The 20,683-nt window shown below is 44.7% G+C and overlaps 1 protein-coding gene across 5 annotated transcripts in view; it reads right to left on the bottom strand.

Annotated features, from left to right (window-relative positions):
- CCDC3 (coiled-coil domain containing 3) overlaps positions 1 to 20,683 on the bottom strand; it is a 138,959-nt gene that overhangs the window by 94,194 nt on the left and 24,082 nt on the right. For 3 of the 5 annotated variants that reach the window (XM_016134427.2, XM_016134426.2, XM_016134429.2), the window contains 3 exons: positions 20,597 to 20,679; positions 14,676 to 14,804; positions 2,011 to 2,121 (listed from right to left, as the gene is read on the bottom strand). The gene's annotated coding sequence lies outside the window, so the exon portion shown is untranslated. Of the gene's footprint in view, positions 1 to 2,010; positions 5,478 to 14,675; positions 14,805 to 20,596; positions 20,680 to 20,683 lie in introns of those variants that run through there. The other 2 variants (XM_016134428.2, XM_016134430.2) reach the window with 2 other exon arrangements.

Raw genomic sequence — 20,683 nt, 5'->3', positions numbered from 1 at the left:
ATAACTCTTCTGGGATAATTTTTTTTTAAATAAACCAATTCAAGGTACAACTGGTTCCTTTCCAGCTTCTTTCTCTTCTCAATCACAGCTTCATCTTGTATCGATCTCCCGATTATCAGTCAAGAACTTCTCGCTCCACTTCAGTCTTCCCCCGGAGTCAGCTCCCTCCTAGATCTACCGACTTTGGGGAAAACTTGGCTTTAAAAAAAACCTTACAGCTCTTTTTGAGCAATAGGTTCTCAGAACTCTAATTCAGACAAGACCTCATTCCCTTGACCAGCTTCTCTTAGTCTGTTGCTCAAGCAACTCTGTTAGAAGTGTGGTTTCCTCAGCTCAGTTCTCTTTAATCCTTCCCACTGGGCAGACTGAAGGGAGACATGTATAGCGACATGTCCTCACGTGTAACACCTACCTCCTTTCTCTACCTGGTGACTTCCCAACTTCCCATCGCCCAATGGGCAGATTCTCTCCAATGAGACAGATATCCTAGACCGATGGGATTCTTCAGTCCTCTTCCTCGATTGCTCTATCTCATCCTTCCTCCCTCCTCCCCCAAAAAATGAAGATAGGTTTTGAAGAGGACTGTTCTAAGAGATGAGGATTTACTGATGAGAGCATAGATCATATCTACCAATGAGCAGACTCGTGGTGCCTTTAGGGATGACACGGGGGGCAGACCTCTCTCTTCAGCCCCCTCCTGCAGACTGCAGCCGCTGAATTCTCAGAGCATTCACCTCTCGGTTTTCCACTCTTCCACCCCTAAATGGCATGCTAGAACGGGCCCGAAGGCCGGACTTCTCTCTAGCTCTCTCCCTCCACCAAGTTATACCTGAGTGGGTCGTACCAAGCCTTAGATTCAGGGTGAAAAGTAGGAAGCTCTTCTTAGACTGTGAGCTTAAATCACTTGTTCCAATTCAGCTTTTGCCAGAAAGCCCAGCGTTGTTGGTACTGGGGGCTACTTAGTTATAGGTAGAGTATTACGGGGTGGCCCTCACTGTCTGAGCACCCATTATCTGAACCGGTAAAGAGAAGCAAAGTCATCATAAAGCAAAGCTGTTTAGTAATAAGCTGGCCACTTATAAAATTAACCCAGAACCAAACGCTCCTCCTTTACAGTCATTAGTTCTATCACACCAACAACATTATGGCAGATGATAAATTCAAATACAGCAGCAGTCTACTGTGAAACGAGATGAGGGATTTCATGAAGTTGATAAAAGATATATTGCAGAATCACTTAAAATATATGCCAGGCCAAAAATAAATGTGAATACAGCACAATTTGACCAGTTAACAGCTGAAGAAGAGAAAATAAACAAGGATGATAACATAAAAGATACTTTAAAATAAAGAGATTCAAATATCAAAGGATTAACGATGCCCTTGGGAAAAATTAAGTAAACTCCCTGACTATTTTCGCAAAAATAGCAGAAGATATTTTATTCTGCCATTACATAATTTTATGTAAAAATTATTAACCTCCTGTCTGGCTATTGTTGCATAACGAATCACCCATACAGTTAATGATTTTTAACAATAACTGTAATATTTTGCACAATTCTACTGGCTGATCTGGCAGTTCTTCTGCTTCTGTGCTATTGTCTGAGATGCTGGAATGACAAGAAAGTCCAGCGTGGCCTCATTCACATGACTGGAAGTTGGTGTTGGCCATTGGCTGAGAGTTTAGCTTAACTGTCTGCTGGAGCCTCAATGTACCTCCACATAGTTGCTTGGGCTTTCACACAGTTTAGTGTCTAGATTTTGAAGAGGACTGTCCCAAGAGGATGAGCCCCAATGTGCATGTGCTTATCAAGTCCCACACTTTCGAAACTCCCACTGTTTAAAGCCAGCACATGGCCAAGTCCAGAGCCAATGAGGACGGGAGGCACACAAAGGTCTGAATACCAGACCTTTGACGAGATTCCCGAAGGTCACCAAAGTACAGTCTACTGCAGAGCACCCTCTGGCCTCTACCAGACCATGTCTTTCCCACACATAAAATATACTTACCCCCTCTGAAGCTCCCAAGCTCTTATCCCGTGATGGCATCACATGTAGAATCTCATTATCCAAATCAGGTCCAGCTGCAATCAAGGTCTCTGGAGTGAGGCTGCTCTCAATCTGAAGTGCAAACAAAACAGACAAGTTTTGTTTTCTAGCCCTTACATACCCACATACAATAAAGAGGCAAGAACAGGAAAACTGCAAAACAAACTCCCACTTAAAAAGGTTGGAAATGGAAGGTACATTGCAGTTTCTGGTCCAGAGAAATTGTGAAATACAGCCAGGCACACGGAGCCGATTTCTTGACTATAGCCCAGTTCTGCTCCTGAAGTGATTTCCTGTGGCTCTTAGCTCTTCCCACTGTGCTCTAGGCTCTGTTCTCCGAAATATCCTTCCTTTTCCCAGAGAAATACCCAGGTTTGTAGCTGAGTTCCTTTCTCAGCTTGCTTCCTCCCCCTCGGAGTTTGGAGTGTCTTGAGGTATCTTTTCATTTTGAACTGTCTCTTTTTAATCTCGGCTAATATAATTTCCTCACAAATTTTATATTTTTCTGTATCGAATTGTTATCCACATTCTTAGACAAAACCACTCTCACAAATCTCTTCAAGACAGTCAGTCCTCTCTCTGTTTGGAGCTGCAAATCATAGTCCTGTGGAAAAATACCCTTAAGATTCTTAGATGTCTTCTTGTTTAGCTGGGAGGATCTCTGAGACTTTGAGATATCCCTTAAATCTGTCTGATGCCTTAACAGAGACCTTGACTCTGAGGCCATATGTTTTACTACCAGCACCTTAGTTTTTATCTTCAAACCAAAGCCATTTATTTCTTTGAGAATTTTTTTCTTGCACAGGCTGCAATTTCATTATTAAACCCACCAGTTCTAGCTCATTGTTAGTTCTTCCACATTCTGCTTTAAATCTGAACAGTTCCTTCTTTAGCTCAACTTGCCCCTTCTGCACTTCACCATAGGCAGCTAAAAGAAGCCAGGTGGCACTTGCGACATTCTGCCCGGAAATCTCTTTAGCCAGATCTACAAGTTCATTAGGTACCCTTTCTATTCCCCGTACTTCCTAATTGTTCTGACAATACATCACGCAGGGCTTTTCTTCAGCTTCTAAGAGGAATTTCCTCATTGCCCTCCCAGCCTCCACTAACAGCCAGTCATTCCTCCAAATTTCTCCATCCCTTCTACCAGACTCAAAACCAATGCTACATGTTCTGGCGGGACTCCACTTTCAGGTGACAGTTTCTGTTCTAGTTATCTATTGCTAAATAACAAACGTCCCCGAAATACAATGGCTTACGACAATTTGTTATTACTTCTTGACAGCTCTGTGGGTTGACCAGGAGGTTATTACGCTTCGCATGTTGTGGCTTAGAGCTGGAATGTGTAGAAGATATGAAGAGAACACACGTAACACGGCCGGAAGTTGGTACCGGCTGCTGGCAGGGAGCTCACCTAGAGTTGGGTAGGGGGCCTCGGCTCTTCTCCAACAGTGTGGGCTCCTCCACGTTGTTGCTTAGGCGTTCTCATAGTATGGCGCACAGGTTCCAAAACGAGGCCTTCCAAGAGGATAAGGCCTGATGTGCGAGGACTTACCAGGCCTTCACTCGCATCACTCTTGCTATGTTCTACTGGCCAAAGCTAGGTCACATGGTCAAGCCCAGAATCAGTGTGTGAGGGTACTCGTAAGGGTACCAACAGAAGGAAGCACAGTTCATTGAGGACCACCAAAGTAACCGTATATCACATCCCTGACGTCAATACTTGATTTATTTTTGGCCGAGCCAATGTTTTAGTGTACAACTGTCATTATAAAATCACTTTGTTCATCATAAGACAACATAAACTCACTTTTATAAATTTTGCTTGATTTTTCAAAAATCATACCTATCAAACCTGTCTTACATTGTCTACCTCAACGTTTTGGTCAATACTTTAAGTGGATTCCATTCGAGTGGCCTTTTTCTAATATCCATCATCCTCGGGTATAAAGAGGTCTTGGATTCTGTTCCCCATTCAGCTTTTGCACCTGTGTGCCCCTCCTAGGTCAAGAACTTGTGGCAGTGGAGGGAAGAGTCACAAAACAGAATTCGGACTCCGCTGGACCCTGGAAATAACACCATCATAATAGCACCAACACATGATCCCTCATCCTGATAGACCCTGCTAGACTTTACTCATAAAGAATTAAATAGTCACACTCCCACGTGTTTTCTGAAATTATATGCACTAGCCCTTTCCTCACTGAGCCTCAACAACCTACAGCTTTACAAACTGCTTCCGTGGAAGACCTCTATAGAAATTCATTCTAAAAGGCCTGTAGCCATTACAAAGAACATTATGGAACAAAGGCGCGCTTTTTAAAGAGAGGTTTAATTTTGTCCTCTGCTACACGCTTCAGTGTTAAATGAAACGTTAAAAAAATTAGACCACCTCATGTTTTATAACTGTGTAGTCTGACCCTTGGTAGGGAATTCCTGGGATCTGTCTTTTCTACACAGTGATGGAAAAGGTCTAAAGTGACTGAACTCGCTGAAACTTAGGAAACACTCTACATTCTTATTTAATCTTTAATGAAACTACAGGTAATTAATTTTTTTAAAGAGGGATTTAAAATCCAGCCAAGAAGCATATATGCTAACCATTTCGTTTTTCTCCCCAGAGATTCTAAATTTAATCGCATAATAGTCAATGTAATTTAAGCTTTTTCTTTCTTTCTTTTTTTTTTTTTTTAACCCCAGCATGAATCTGAGGGGTAGTGTAATTAAAACTCTCTAATCAAAACACTTCCACAGAGCCAGCGATTTCAGCAGTGCTGCTGGTTTGGGCCTCCCCATGGGCGTTGTTACCTATTCTTTCATTTCCTCCCTTTAAACAGATCTATCATTTTACCAGGCCCGAATGTTCTATTTCTTTCACGTTATCTTCATAAGCAATTAAGCAAAAGACTGCCCTTGACCCCCTGGAGTTTGGTCATTTTGCCTTTAGTTTCCATGACAACCTTGGTCTTTTTTTTAAAGACTTATAAAGGCAGCTTCAATATTAGTTCTGTGCTTCTGTCAAACAAAACTGCCAAAGGCCAGTGAGCTGATCTATCAGCAAGCTGGAAGGCTGGGCTGTTATCAAGGGTGAGATTATAAGAAGTTGCAAAGCCATTTCTTAAGTTTTGAACACCCCAGCAGCTCTGACTTCCAAAGGGGCATCCTTGGATCCAGGGGCACCACAAACCGCCTCATTCAGTGCAACGGGCAGGTGAATAACCCGGGTGTTCACGCTCCCAGTTTCCTCCGCTGGAGCCAGGCAGAGGGGTGAAACTAATAACTTAGAATCCTAAAAGACAGCTTTCTCCAGAGGAGGTCTCTAACAGATTTCAGAGGAGACCCGGAGGACTGGAGCAGTGTCCCAAATGTCCCCACAATTCAGTTAGGAGAAGCAGCCTAAGGTTGTGTGAGAGCTTTGCTGGGAATGAACAAAAGTTGATTGTTTAAAAAAAAAAAGGAAAAAGAAAACAGCATTCCAGGAGAGGAAGCACCTACCACAGGCAGATGGCTGGGCCTTGCTGAGGCTTAGAAGCAGAGGCTCAGTCTCTTGTCAGAAGAGGCCATAGCAAGCAGCGTTTGCTTCTGCCTACCCAGCCCCATTCCTCTCTTTGTATTTCCAGACACAGAGCCCAGATCTGCAGATTAGAAACCATAATAAGGCTGATGTTTGTTCGGCATCTTGTTCCAGGTAGCTTGGAGCATTTGGCAGGCAGCATCTTGCTCACTCTGCTCGGGCTCCTGGGAGGAAGGGATTTATGGGCTGGCAAGGGCGCCTGTTCTATGCACCCCACCCAGCAGCACCGATGGCATGTTTGGGCCACATCCCACACGTTTCTATTCAACCTGGGCTGCTTTTGAAGGTCCAGTTTCCTCCCCCACAACCCAGGGGAGCCTGAACGGGAGCCTCCACTGTAATGAGAAATGAAACTCCAAGAGATACGTTTGGACAAACTATCTGGGAGAGCAGCTCAAATGCAAACAGGCACGTGCTTCAGTTCGGATGGACGAATACTGGCTGACTTAGCCTCGTGACAGGCGTGACGCCCAGCATGTAGAGAGAATGTTCCTGACCCGTCCTCTGGGAGCTCAGTCTGGGCACAGTTCTGTTTGTCTTTTATTTTTTTTTGAAAGTACTTCCAAAACAGATGACAATTTAAGTTATTTTTCAGTAATTTATACTCCTGATAGTGCCTTGAGCTATAAATAGATAATAATTTTGGATAGTTATCTTTAGCTTAGGACTTTAAAGAATTTCACAAGTACCGACCATGAAGAGTACATTAATTTGCTGTTAATTCATACTTTACAGATAGATAGTAGCAGGAGGATGATTAAAGAGACTTCCCAGTAAAATTCTGACTTCACTACTAATTGGCACTATGACCTCAGGCAAGCCACGCCCCTCCTAAGCCACGCCCCCTGCCCAGACCCATTTGTCCTCCCTTGTCTCCCCCGGTGTTTGGAAATGTGGGAGAAGTGATTTTCAGTTGTCACAACAACAGTGGCAGATGCATTATCGATGTGTAGGGGGCCAAGATGCTGTTTTCCCAGTACAGGAAAGTTTCACAGAAAAAGATTTTCCTGCCCCAAATGCCCTTCGCACCCTAGATGGTCATTTACACTGGTAAATGATCTCTAACTTCCTTCCCAGTGCAACAGTACATGGGTTCCTGAAAGTTAAGCCATGAAGAAATGAAGTTCTTGGTTCAGACGGTCCGTCCCCTGCGCAGTGACCATGATGAGGACATTTCAGAAGCAGGAACTGACAGAGAGAAGTGGCCCAGAGGCTATCATTTGCAAGTTTCTCAGTCTACCAAGGTTTTGCTTGGGAAAGGCCTCTCACTGTTTCGCCCAGATTTGTGTTTAAGTTCCACGCAAGAATTCAGTATTTATTAACGCTGTCGACTTGTGTTAACATGTTTGCTGGCCCAAGACTGGCTCTGACAAAAGCAAACAGCTATCAATGGAGCCTGACGAAGCAGCAAGATGAGCTTTGCTCATAGGTGAAAAGCTGGAGCCATCCAACAAGTATAGGAATAATAAGTTCCAGGCCAAACTCCTGGCCACCTGCACACTTGAACTTCCAGGTGGTCTTTGAGGGTGATTTCGGGGCTGTTTACAGTGCTGTCCTTTTTTAGGAAGTTATTTCCTGTGTGTGCTAAGTGACCTAAAATTATTTACTGTGCATCTTACCTACGTGTTTATTCCTTTAAGACCTAGAGAATCAATCACTCTTAGAAATTCCAGTTAACCCCATAATGTTCTTGAGGGCTCAGCCTCAATGAAATACCTCACACCGAGGAATAAAAAAAATCAAGCCCCCACACGGAATAACGATTTTTCCAATATGCATGTCTAGCAGCCTGAATGCACTAACAACAAAAAGAAAACTCTCTTTAAACGTTTTCCAGAATAATACTCAAAGTATACTTAAAGTTAACTTATGTAGCCAAAAATACCTATTAATTTGGGCCCTTTGAGATAAGTTGAAACTGATTTAGTAGTTCTTCTGGTTTTTAAAAGTCTTTGTCTTTAAAACTAAAGCGAGATGACTGGTATTTTGACATCTGACCAAGTGTTATTTTGGGTACAACTACTATACAGACTAAAACACGAGTCACGGCAAATCTTCCACATTTTTATACGCACATTTGTTTATACTCATCTCATTTTGGCTCCACACCATGGGATCTTGTTCCGAGTATGAGAATGCATAGATTCCCCTCTTGCTGTCTGCTAATCCATCCCGAGTGCCTGGCGGAACATCTTGAAGGAGACCCCAGAGAGTCGGCCATCAGACAAGGAGACTGTGCTAACACCCACCGCCATCTCCAGGGGTGGGCTCTCACCCAGGGTGCTGAGAAGTGGGCCACCCCAGACTCAGGAGGCCCCAGTTGATCTTCTTAGGCCTTCGAATGAAATAGACTCCCAAGAGACAGTGAGACATCTTGAATAAAGCACAGAGCATGAAGACAGATGATCTAGACCCAAATATTAACTCTGCCATTTCTTGCTATATAATCGCAGGCAAATCACTTAAACCCTTTGAGCTCCAATTTTTCATATATCACAGCAGGTTGTGGTAAGACATGCTTTATAAAGGGAAGCTTTTTGAAAACTTCAAACCTACAAATAATGCTAATTGTTGAGATGACGATGGGTGGACGAGGTCTTATAGACCAGGACCAACTCTGGCTTCCTACTATCTGGGGGTTTGTGGGATTTGGGGCAAGACTGAGGTAGGGACTGTGGGACAGGGGCCACGCCCCTGAGACAGGTCCCATGAGTTGGTTTCAGGGCCAAGACCACACACGCATGAAAGAAATGAGTGCTGCTCCCAGGAGGAGGAGATTATGTGGGACATTAAGTAGGAAGCTGAGGGGACCTAGACCTGGATGGATATGGACGCCAGGCTGGAGGGGCAGCAGAGGGGGGAAGTGTGAAGTGAACTCAAGACAGGAAGAACAGCCCAAGGCCGCAGCCAGCCCAGCGTCGCCACTTCTGGCTCCCGACCTTTTCATCCTCCCTACGTGCCGTTGGATGCAACACCTTCAACTTCCTAGTCGATGACCCCTTAAAATAATTTTTAAAAATTACATGTCTTCTCACATCCTTCTAAGTTAATGCCTAAAACATGTCTTCAAAAGTTTAAATAGTTGCAAAGGATATAACTCCTGGTGCACTGGAAATATCAAACACTTAAAAATAAAACTCCTATGACTTTAAAATGTTTCCAGTGCAATCTAATACCATAGCAATTTGGTATCTGCCATAATTCGTTCAAAATATACGCTAACAAGCTTGTCTTTAATTGGCAAAAATTTACTTCATTAACTCCTTAAAGTAATATTTTCATCCCACCTTCCTCGAGTAATTTATGTTAATATGATATATTTTATGCCTGATATCCTTTTATTGATCATCCATAATAATTAACTGCAGCAAAAATATGAAATTAATCTTGCATGCTTTAATTACTTTGAAATAACTTTAAAATTTTCCTGTGACCAACAGCTCTAGATATCAAAGGAATATTTCTGGATGGAATTATCACTGTAGTAGGCACTATTCATTTGTAATTTATCAAAACAACATAAATGTATTATAATTTTAAAAAATGATTACTAAACATAGAGTAAAATTTTACTGGAAAAACTAGTCTTCCTCAGACTTCCTCCTGAAAGTGATGGGATTCCTTTCACAGTATTCCATTTTACAATTATCGTTGTTAGTTATTATAAGCACGATGGAGATATTTTCTATAAAACTAAGTAAATGAGAAGGAAAGGCATTTCATTATAGCAATGTCAATTGCAGAGCTCCTTCTCATAGGGTGATCGATGACCAAAATTTTTTTTAATGATCTAATTCTCTGACACCTCAATTAGGTCTCCCCTCAGTTTTCAGGAAAGCGAAGCATTAGCCATCATTTGAGTGGCAACAAGACATTACTAAATGAATAGACTCGTATGCTTTCTATAAAAACAGCACATTTTGTGCGGCACCCAGAGATTCCTACCCCCTGGGGGGGGGGCAATGTACCATACCAAGGAGAGGAAACTCTTGCTTTTATGAAATGGATGTTACGAGAGGCGGCCCAGAAAGGAGCCCCTCTGTCCCGCTGCCATGGCTCACTGCCGCCAGTTCTCGGCAGAGCAATGGAAATGAGTGGTGGACCTAGAATTAAAAAAAAAAAAAAAAAAAATGAATCCTTGTGCTCATGTCCCCATAGCGAGCCTTCATGCTCCCCCAAGGATGCAGCTGTGTGAACGAGAAGCCCATTGCCTTGGGATGTCCCACTGGCCGGCTGGGCTGGGAGCTGAGTCTCAATGGAGCTGGTGACCCTGGACGGCTGGGGCTTCCCTGACTTTTCCAAATGCCATCCTCCAAACTGGGTTTCGTGGACATTAGTGCCTTTTGACATGTTAGACATTCTCAGTGAAGGGGGAGGAACTCCCAGGTCAGCGAAGTCTGGGAAGAACCCCCTACTCCTTCCCACTCTCAGAGATTCACGATAAAGCCTGAAGTAACAGGATAAAGAGACATATTTCACTTTGTTTAATGCAGAGTTTCCCAGGCTACCCGATCCCGTCCCCGCTTATCCCAGAGACTACACAGTTATATATGAAGGGGCATCAGTAACATGCTCTGATCCTGAGAGCTCTGAGTCCAGCCTCCTGAGTCTGGCCTACGTGGCCTGACCTTTTCGTGACAACTATGGTCCTCTTTCGAATTCCCCAGGGGGACCAACACCTGAGAATGGTCTGTTTCCATGGACTCTGTTCCCAGTGTGGAAAACAATCCCTCCTGCTCCGGTTGCCCATTACTGCATCCCATTTTTAGGTGGGGGTCTGGTACAGCAGGTAGCTTTCTGTGCTATTAACTTTGGGCTGCACCCACTGCAGCCATGAACTTGAAGGTACCTCCTAAGTATCATGATCGACTCTCAAATAGCCCCAAGTGGCTGGTCAGCTTGGTGCTTCTCCAGCTGTCCTTCCAGGTCCCCTGGTCACTGACAGTGTGCACTAGGCCAAGAGAGAATTGCGATCAGACTCAGAGTAAAGTAAAACTCCAGTCATATGTGAGTAGGATGTGTATATGTGTGTGTGTGAGACAGAGAGAGATTGTGTCTGAGTCTATGATTGTTTTTCATTGCATTCAGAGCCACCTGGATTTGATCATCTGGTTTGAATTTTCCATATTTTCATTGCAAAACATGCAGAGTTGGTTATATGAGAATAATGAGGATGAGCAAAGAAATTTTAAATGTCACTGTTGGGGAGAGAAGCCTCCTGAGATGTTTATTGCATGGGAACAAGTCGGGTGTCCTGACTTAGATTATGGTTTGGGACATCTTGGGCATCTGATCTCTCTAATCCACTGAAGATACACAACATTTAGCCCTTGCTGTCCTTTCCCATCATTCACCAGGAAGACAAGTTAGAAACGAGTCAGTATTCTATGTGCAAGTCCTGCACATTTTGGTTAGAGTGGGGATCCAATTAGACTCCCCATTCTTGACTGCAACTCGCAACTCAAAACTCAAACAACTCAGCCAGTACCTGCTGGAGGAGGCGGGGGAGCGAGGCTGCAGAGCCCCTTTCTCTTTGGGACAGAGGAATCAAGGGCATTTCTGCCTGTCTGTTCACTCTATGCACCTGCTCAGAGCAGCCATGTGGATGGAGTCGGTGACACAGATTACTGGCCCCGACGTAGCCAGAATCCACTCTGCTCCTCTGCCCTCACCTATGAGGCTGGAACATAACTGGTGCTCTCTTACGTGCCTCCACAAAGCACAGGAGAACAGAACTCTGAATAGCTGGAAGAAATGAGGTAAAGAATCAGAACGAGCTTCTGATCTTAAGACCACTTGAGAGTTCTTGGAGAATGATCCCCATGAATTCCTTGTATGGGAAGGCAAAGGCAGCGGAAACCAAATGGTTTGCCTACAGCATGAGAGGGAGTGCACGGCCGAAGTGCGATCGGGGTAGGAGCCCTCAGCACCACGGGGCCTTAGTTCTAGGGGTTACGGTTCAGAGAAAGCCACCCCGGAAGAGCCCAGGAACAAACGACAGGCAGCAAGACCATCGGAATCCAGGAAATCCAACTGCCAGATGGGTAGGGTGGTGGGGTCTAGATGTTTACATAAGGGACAAATTGTAGGAGGGCGGGGCCCATGGGTCACTTCTGGGCCCTGGGCTTTAAGAAAGGTGACAATAGTAACACATAGGCTAGACAGAGCTCTGGACGTTGGAATTCAAATGAACCTCAAGTGTTTGCAAACTTATTTAATCTATTTTTCAATCTACCTATGTAGCTACAAAGAACCTACAAACCAGGCTGTTTGCGTGTGGAGGAAAGGGGCACTCTGACACAGCAAGGCCATTCCAGTGCTGATTTGGCATTAATATAAACGAATCCCTACCACCCAGGCCACGGCAAGAAAGCCAGGGGATGTGGCAGAAAGATTCAGGCTTTGATGGCAGTTGGTATGCAAATTGAAGGTACTTGCCTTCAACTCACAGCCTCAGTTGTCCTGAAGTGAAGACCATGACACCGCCATACACAGTTGTGAGCGCTGAAGGTTACCATGTACAGGGCACCTCGCAGCCACGCAAATGGCGGCCGTCAAACTACTGTCATTATTGTGTTATTACTATTCCTTCGAAATGAGGAAAACACTGTCCCTTAGTCTGTGAAGGACAAATCGCAGCTATTATTAGCAAGGCCAGGCTGGGGTGAAAGGGGGGGCTGACTGCGAGAGGAGGTGGCGAGCCCGAGACGGGGGAGCACGGGTGCCCCAGACCCAGCAGGGGGTGGGAGTGGGCAGGACAGTGGAAAGGAAATGATGACATCGGAAAGGTCTCAGGGCGGAGCAGACTTTAGGGCTAAACGGGTCTGCCTAGACAAGGGAGAGCGGAAACGGACGGGAACCACGGAGCGTGCAGCCGTGCAGCCGGGGAGGGGACGGGAGGTGCTCGGTTCCCGGGCTCCTCCTGCAGCGGGGGTAGCCGCTCTCTGGAGGGTGAGGCTGGGCGGGCCCCTCTCCCAGGGCCTCAGGAGGGGTCTGGAAGGCGCAGACTGCTGGGGCGGCACCTTCTCCAGACCGTGCTGACTGCTCCCCGGTTTGATCGGGCACCTTCCATATACACGTTTTTAATTTTAAGTTCCTCGTCTGTATTAATGATGTATGAGGTATGGTTTGGATAAAAGAAATAAGCAAAACAAAAACAAAGAGATCTGCTGTAGTACCTTGTGCCTATAGTTTACAACACTGCGCTCTGCGGTTAAAAATCTGTCAAGAGGGCAGATCTCGTAAGTGTTCTTACTACAATTTAAAAAAAAAAAATAGAAAGAATGCAAGTAGAGTCACTTGTGTTTTGTTTTGTTTCGTAGGTAAGAGAGTTAAAATCAGAGAGATAAACACATTTGGTGATTGATTTATGTCATAAAAGCACGCGGAGCCCAAATTAATGCTTTTTAGGAAAACCAGAGGTGATAGAAACAGAAGGGTTACCACTTCCTCAAGTAGAAATGTTGATTTCTGATTCCTTTTGTCACTTACGAACCTGACGCTGACACTTCGTCTGTCCACCGCTCAGACTGAAATAAGAGCCGCCTCGTTTGCCCCTGGGAAGCCACGTGGGCAGGCGTGGAGGTCGCACGACTCATGGTGTCAGCTGGCACCAGGTGGCACCAAGAACGGCCCGGCCAGGTATTAAGAGCAAGGGAACCACGCAGAGGCGGGCCTTCCCTTGCGGCTGTTCACCACGAGTCACCCCCTGCCTTCGTGAGGGGCCCCCCCAGACTCGAATGCTTTCGCTCCTCCCCTGTGAGCCCCTCCAGCCACTCATCAAACCTTACTCATTTCATACACTCAGCTTCAGCTTTTAAGAATGCATTGCTTTTTTTTTTTTTTTTTTGATCCCCTACTCAACACAATTCCAATAACTAGCTGTTTGCATTTCTGTCTCACGCTGCTTTGCTACAAGCTCCGTGAGGATGTTACTGGCATCTCGGTGTCTTGGGTGCCCTGGTGTAAAAGACTCAGTCATTGAGGATATTGTTGAATTTATCGTTGACTGTCTTCTGTGCCCTGTGGCATTTTATACCCTGCCATCCACCCCTTGCTAAAGAGCATTTATCACTTATCCTGTGCTTTGGTTATCCATTGCCACATGAAATCCCCCAAAAGGTAGTGCCCGACGACATGATTTATTGCCTCTTGTGATTCTGTGGGCTGGCCGAACTGACATCAATAATTCTTCCGCTCCATGTGGCGTGGATGGTGGCCATTTATGCAGCTGCATTCAACTTGGGAACTCAGTGGGGCCAGAACAGCCAAGGAAACTTCACTCAGATGACAGGCAGCTGGTGCCGGCCATAGGCTGGGTCCTCTGAGTTCTGCCCCTCTCGACCCCTGCTCCTCCACGGTCCAGCTGGGCTTCCTCACAGGATGGCAGCTGGGCTCCAAGACATCAGAAGCCGCCTATGCCAGAACTGGCACCATTGCATTCTGTTGGCCAAAGCAAGTCACGAGGCCAGTCCAGACTCAAAGGGAGAGGTGACAGAATCCTCCTCTTTGGTGTAGGAGAAGCTTGTGTGTACAGGGAGGGGAGAAGTTGTTGGTGGCCGGCTTTAAAGCTCGTCCTTCACCCTGAGTAGTTTCTATTACGGCACCTTTAGTTCTACTGAAGGATTTACTTCGCTCCAGTATGCCTGGCAACTGCTATATACGCTTCATTAGTAAAGAAACTTGACCTGTGATATAGTCCCTCTGTCTTTAATCTAAGCTGACTTGCATTCTCCCTGCTAGAGGCCTGCCTTCTAGTCCGCATATCAAGTCCTTTGTTTTGCTAAAACAACTGAAGGTGGGAAACCTTTAAACCCTCTTTAACAGGGAACAGTCACTTCCTCTTTGGACTTTAATGTGGAAAAAGGCACCCGATTGTACAGAAACATGGAAGCTTCCTGTGAAATGTCATTAAAGACCTTTCCCTGAATCACAGGGAAAAGTAGAGTTTCATCACCCAACTCTCCTATCAATAAGAACAGGCTGATGATCGCTGCACCACAAAACCCACAATTTCAGTGGCTTAACATGTTATAGTTTAATCCTCACTCACGTAACACCCACTGTGGATCCAAGTCACGGGTGTATCAGCTCCACGCAGTCATTCAGGGACCCAGGATGCTGCCATCTCTGCCACCTTCAACCCATGATGTCCAAGGTGTTCCTGGCCATCGACATCCAGCTAGCGCAGGGGAAGAGCACGGGAGAGTTTTATAGGCCAGCCCTGGAAATGGCACAAACTACTTCCTCTCGCTCCTCTCACTTTCTCTGAGAGCAGTTCCATTGGCCACATCTCAGTCACATGGCCAGGTCTAACTACGGCCAGGAAATGTAGTCCAGCTGTGTGCCCAGGAAGGAGAGGAAGCAAGTTCATCGATGAGCAGCAGCCTCTGCCACAATGTCCCAGATCATATAAATCACACACACAGTAAGCACACGGCTCACACTCACGAGCACTCAGACTCAAGAAGAGGGTAAGCATAAAATTGAGAGAGGTTTAGCACACATTTTCCTTCATCTTTCCTGGAGTGTAAACATTTTTCTAGACTTGTGCACAGTGCCATCTGCTGCTCAGAATAAAAAGCGGGAAAGGAGACAGCACTGGGCTTGGGGATCTGAGCAACCAGGCAAGAAGATCCAGATTTCAGGACATACGCTGGAACTGAAGTGGTTTGGAAGCCACAAGCAGTTAGTGGAAGTCAGAGAGTAGTCGTCTTTACTTAACGGACACCAAACCGAATTGTGAGGATGAGGGAGAGGAGTTGTTTGGTTGGTTTTCCCTTAGTTTACTTGTCTGTGAAATTAAACTAGGAGGGAAACAGAGGACTGAGGATCAAGCAGGGTATATGAAGGTTCTCACGAAGGAAGCCGCTGAGTCCCATGGAGGACTTGACTGAAGTCAAAAAACATAGCATCGAGTCCCAGCTTTGTCATCACCTGGGCTGTAGTTTCCTGTTTTAAAAATGAGGGAACAAAAAGGTTTTTCTAGATCTCTTCCAGCTGAGAGCTCTAATCCAGTCACATAGTCCTATATGAGCCATTTTGAAGATGGTAGGTCGAAGCCATAGGAATACATTGGATCCCCAGGGAGAGTGGCTTTTCTTTTCTTTTTTTAAAAAACCCGAATTCATCTGTTTTGATTTCCCCGTCAGAAACATCTATTCCTTGCATTTAAAGAAACATAAATATGTATGTATTTTTAATTAGTAAGTAGGACTTCCTGACTGATTGGGAGTTGGTAACAAGGAACGAGTTTCTAGCTTGGTGCAACTTTGGTGGCTAATGAAATCTGGCGACTAATTAATAACAATAACAATTAACCAACTTTTGAGCATCGACTAAAAGTCAGGCACATCCTACTTGCTTTGCACGGATTATCTCAATTTTTACAACAGCTCCTAAGAAGAGTACAATTGTCAATCCATTTTATAAAAGAGGAAACTGAGACATGAAATACTGGTAGAAGAACAAGTTAGAAATGGAGAAGGGAGATGGCTAATTCTCCGCCAAAACGTGGTGTTAATGCTCCCCTGCCACTGTGTGGATGTGTTGCTGGGATGTGAACACTGGCACCAACAAAATGGGAACAGATGTAACGCGACAGTAAAGCCCAGGGGTGCCCTCCCCACGCTCTCTTCCTGCGCCCCTCTCCTGACTGGGTGTTGACACCAACGCTATCTTGGCAGCGACGTACTACAGATGGCAGAGGCTTTTTGCATCCGGATCCCTGAGTGACACTGTGGAGTGGACTTCCTGTGCCCCATTTCACCCCCCACCTCCTAACCTGCAAGGCCGACCTCGGGCTGCTGCACAGGTGGGAAATAAATTTTTATTTTGGTTAAGCCACTAAAATTTGGGAGTATCTTCGTTACGGCGATAATATAGAGTGGGTACCTCACTAAACCTAATTAAAAATCAGCGGGAAGTAAACACGATAAATTAACATCGGACATGTTGAGGTTGAAATTTTGTGGGACAACCAAATGAAGATGGCTAACAGGCACACAGTGAGAGCTTGTAGGGACACATGCAGTCATCACCAATATATGCAATGTCACCTGCGCGCACTTGCTCTTAAGTACATGAATAACAGAGGAGAAGAATTACTTAGATTTTTCTTTGCTGCTGGTTCGCCCCATGGCTGCCGGCTCGGAACTGACCAGGAAGTGGGAGATGTGAACCTGCTCTTCTTCCAAGTGGTCTCATTCCCCTTGTACGTCCTTACAATACGAACATCTCAACACTCAGTATAATTTTGGTCTTTAAAGAAAACAATTTTCTACACAATGGCTCCAAATTTGAGCCAACCAGTTCATCTCTTTTTCAACTAAAACAAAACAAAACAAAACAAAACAGTGAACAAGTCTCAGGCTGGCAAAATGCTATTTCTGCCTCAGACCCCAACCTCAGAACACAACCCCGCCCAAGCTGCGACCCGGCTGCGTGGGCTTGGGAATTCCTGTTTTCAACGTGGCAGCTCAGGCGTCATGGAACGGGGGAGACGAGTAGCAAGATGGGGAGAGGGCCAAAGATGGGAGCCCAGGAACACCAACGTCCGGGAGGCGGGTGGGAAGGAGCTGTCATGAGACCAGGAGCAGAAGGTGACGGAGAAGTAGAAGGAGGACCAGGAGTCATGAGTGCCCCAAAAGTCAAGGGAGAAGAGGACACAGAGCAGTGAATAACTGCTTGCGGGAGGAGGGGAAAGGCAAAGAAAAGGGTCACTGGGCCTGACGGGCGTTCCAAAGGCTCCCTCTCCGTGAAGCAGAACGGACAGAGCGCCAGCACCTGGGCCGCACGGTTCCGCCCCCTCAGAGAGCTGCTGCTATGACCTCTGCTGGGCCACGATCTGAGGACGGTCCGGGGAGCGGCCCCGCCACACCCTTGCGTCTGCCTGTTGAAAAGGTGTTGAAGATGTTTGTTCTTCTATTACGCAGCCTCATCCTAAAGATGACTGTCAGGAGGTCTCTGGTCTTACTCGGGGAATTGTGCTTCTCCTGTACAACTGGCCTCTTCTCTTGTGAGTAACTTATCAGGTTTTCCTTTTCTACCAGATCCTTCTCTGGTTCTCTTTTTTGTCCCTGCACTTGCTTGTGTTTAAGATCTGGGCCATATGGTTTTCTATGATGCATTTTTATAAATAGTCCGAAATGTATTCTGTTAAAAGGAAAGATACAAATAATTTTTCCGGGGGGGAGTGTTCAATAATTTTGTATTATTATAAATATAATTTATAGTAATAATTTATATACTGCGATTTATAAATGAATCATAATTATATATGGATATAATACCTCTCCAGTCTACCTACATTCCCATGAAACTTGCTCTTGTGTACCTTTCTCAACGCCCTGGATCAAGACAACAGCTAACACTGACTGAGCCCTCACTATGAGCATGGCTGTTCCACGCGCTTTACACATATGGATTCATTTAGTCATCATAACAACTCCATTTGTGTCTACTTTACCAATAAGAAAACTGAGGTGCATAAAGGTTAAGTAACATCACCATAGCTACACGGATAGTAAGCGATGTACCTAAGATTAAAATCCCAATTGTCTGGCTCCAGAGTCTAGCGCTTTCCCCGCCAGGTAGAATAATAATTCCAACTCTCTCTATATGTTCAGTGAAAACTCTTGGACAAAATTGCTTAAATATTTTGGTTTTTTTTTTTTTGAGGCTTTGTGGGACATTGGCAAGAAGAGCTGGGGATGGAGACAAGGTAGCTAGATTAAAATTTCTTTCGAGTAATGAGACAGGCAGAGTGTAGCTTTAAAAAAAAGTCTAAATGGAAGTCTTAAAAAAATATAGATCTCTTTACTAAAATACGAAGTAATTTTAATTAGACTGAGCGTCCTCCTTTATTTTCAAACAGTCTCATTCCTCTTCTTGGGGTGCTTACTGTCTAGACCTTTCATGTGTCCCATGTAATTTTAACTTTTTGGAAGCGGCTGGATAAAACAGGTATGGTCTATGAGAAAAGCAGGATATATATAATAAACAGGTGATGTTGAACGTCCTACGATTTATCAACTTATTAAAGCAAAAAGAAAAGGTCTAATTGGCATCAGAATATTGAAAGAATAAGGAAATGGTTTTGCCGATTCGGGAACTTTTAGCTTCTCATCCTTTATTTCTCCTCTGAAGGTAGCTAACAAGATTATAGTTTTAATCCCTGGCCATGCTTTGCCGCTCTGCTATCTTTAGTACAGGCTTATGGATAGTAATAATAGTTTTCCTTAATGAGTATGATGGGCAGCTGATGCTATTCCTTCATCTCAAACACCCTGCTCACTCCTCGCCATTCCACGCCCAGGCAGTGTCCTGCCCTCCACAGGGCTGCTCCCCACTTCCCAGCCGCGCTGGCTCATGCGACATGACTTCCTTCTAAATTCTGGCGACACCCTCGTTGGCATCACTTCTACGAATTCAGCATTTAACACTTGACATTGTCATTCATATGCGTGTACGCAGATATGTGTATATATATCTAATGCCCGATTGCGTATGTGCACATATAATATATCCAATGTCTGATTATATATACATATATATAATGTATGATATATATAATACTTATAGGATCTCTGCCTGATTATATGTATATATATAATATATCTAATGTGATTATATATATACATATATATAATGTCTGATATATATATATATATGCACATATACTATGTCTAATGCCTGGTGTATGTATATACATACATAATATACCTAATGTCTGGACAAATTTAAGAGCCACTGGCTTATCAGAGTATGTTTAGAAGATATTGTTGGATGATTAATTAGAATAACGTAGATTCAACACTACTCCCCTCCACAGATTTTATAATTCAGCTCGAACTTGTAACGGCCTAGATGGCATACTCTTTTTGTAAGAAATCAACTCTCCTGGAAGAAAAGAACTTTCAGTTTTGGGGACCCAATGTTGAAAGTTACTTGGAATCAAGGTAAATTGCAAAGCCCGTCATATTTGTATATTATTATGCACTACATGTACTTCCTGGGGCATCATTTCCCTACATGTACTTCCTGGGGCATCATTTCCCTTCACGTACTTCCTGCGGCATCATTTCCCTGCACGTACTTCCTGCGGCATCATTTCACTCAGGGGTTTTATGACTTGCAGGAAACCCTGAGAGAAGCAGCACTCTCGGGGACAAACCACGATAGCTCCTTAGCCTTGTCCTCGATGGTCATCTCTGTGGGCTCATGGGAATATCTCACCAATGCCCGCCTTTGGTGACACAGGACACCGACAGGGCACCTTTTCCAAACCAGGTCGATGGTCCTGCTCTGGAAGCAGCTTCTAAACTGAGCGATAAACCCTTGGACTGCAGCAGGAAGAACCCTCTCTTCTATCCTCCGCCATAGCAGGTTCTTTTAATGGGAGACTTTTAGACTGACAGAGACAGTGGCTCCGATAGGTCTACCATCCCCACCAATGATGCTCTTTTCTTTCCCCCTCCACAGTGGGGCCTTCCCCTGTGTGTAAGTAAAGCTTTGACTCCGCCTCCCCCACAGGCACTGCCTGTGGTTCGGATCATCCCCAGGCCTTGTGGGCACTGAGAGCCCCTTCCCTTGAAGAATTCCATTGAGGTGGTTCTAGACGATCTGGTAGCTTTTTTCCTAATCCTCCACTTACATGATATTCTTTGAAATTCGAGTCACCTATTATGAGGACTGCAAGAAATAGAGGAATAGGATCCCTTTTTTCAGAAGTTTCCATATTAATACTTTTCAATCAAGTTCCTAGTCTCATGCTCATTTGATTTCTCTCTCTCATCTTCTTCAGCATTTTTATTCTCTCTATAGGTTTTTCTACTTTACCTTTTTTGAAGTATTTTTCACTTCTATTCTTTATTGTTTAATCTACACACACACACACACACGCTCACACACACGCACAAGTTCCTTGTGCCAGCTCTGTGGGTGTTTTTTTACCTGCATCTGTGCTTGACCTACCTCTCCATTATGCCACAGTATACCACGCTCCAGGAGAGACAACCATTTTCTTGTCTGCTTCTTATTTTGATCCACTTGTCACACTAA

Source organism: Rousettus aegyptiacus, unplaced genomic scaffold, assembly GCF_014176215.1.
Source record: "Rousettus aegyptiacus isolate mRouAeg1 unplaced genomic scaffold, mRouAeg1.p scaffold_m13_p_10, whole genome shotgun sequence".
In the NCBI taxonomy this organism is placed as follows: domain Eukaryota; kingdom Metazoa; phylum Chordata; class Mammalia; order Chiroptera; family Pteropodidae; genus Rousettus; species Rousettus aegyptiacus.
This window is presented reverse-complemented; position numbering and strand designations above follow the sequence as displayed.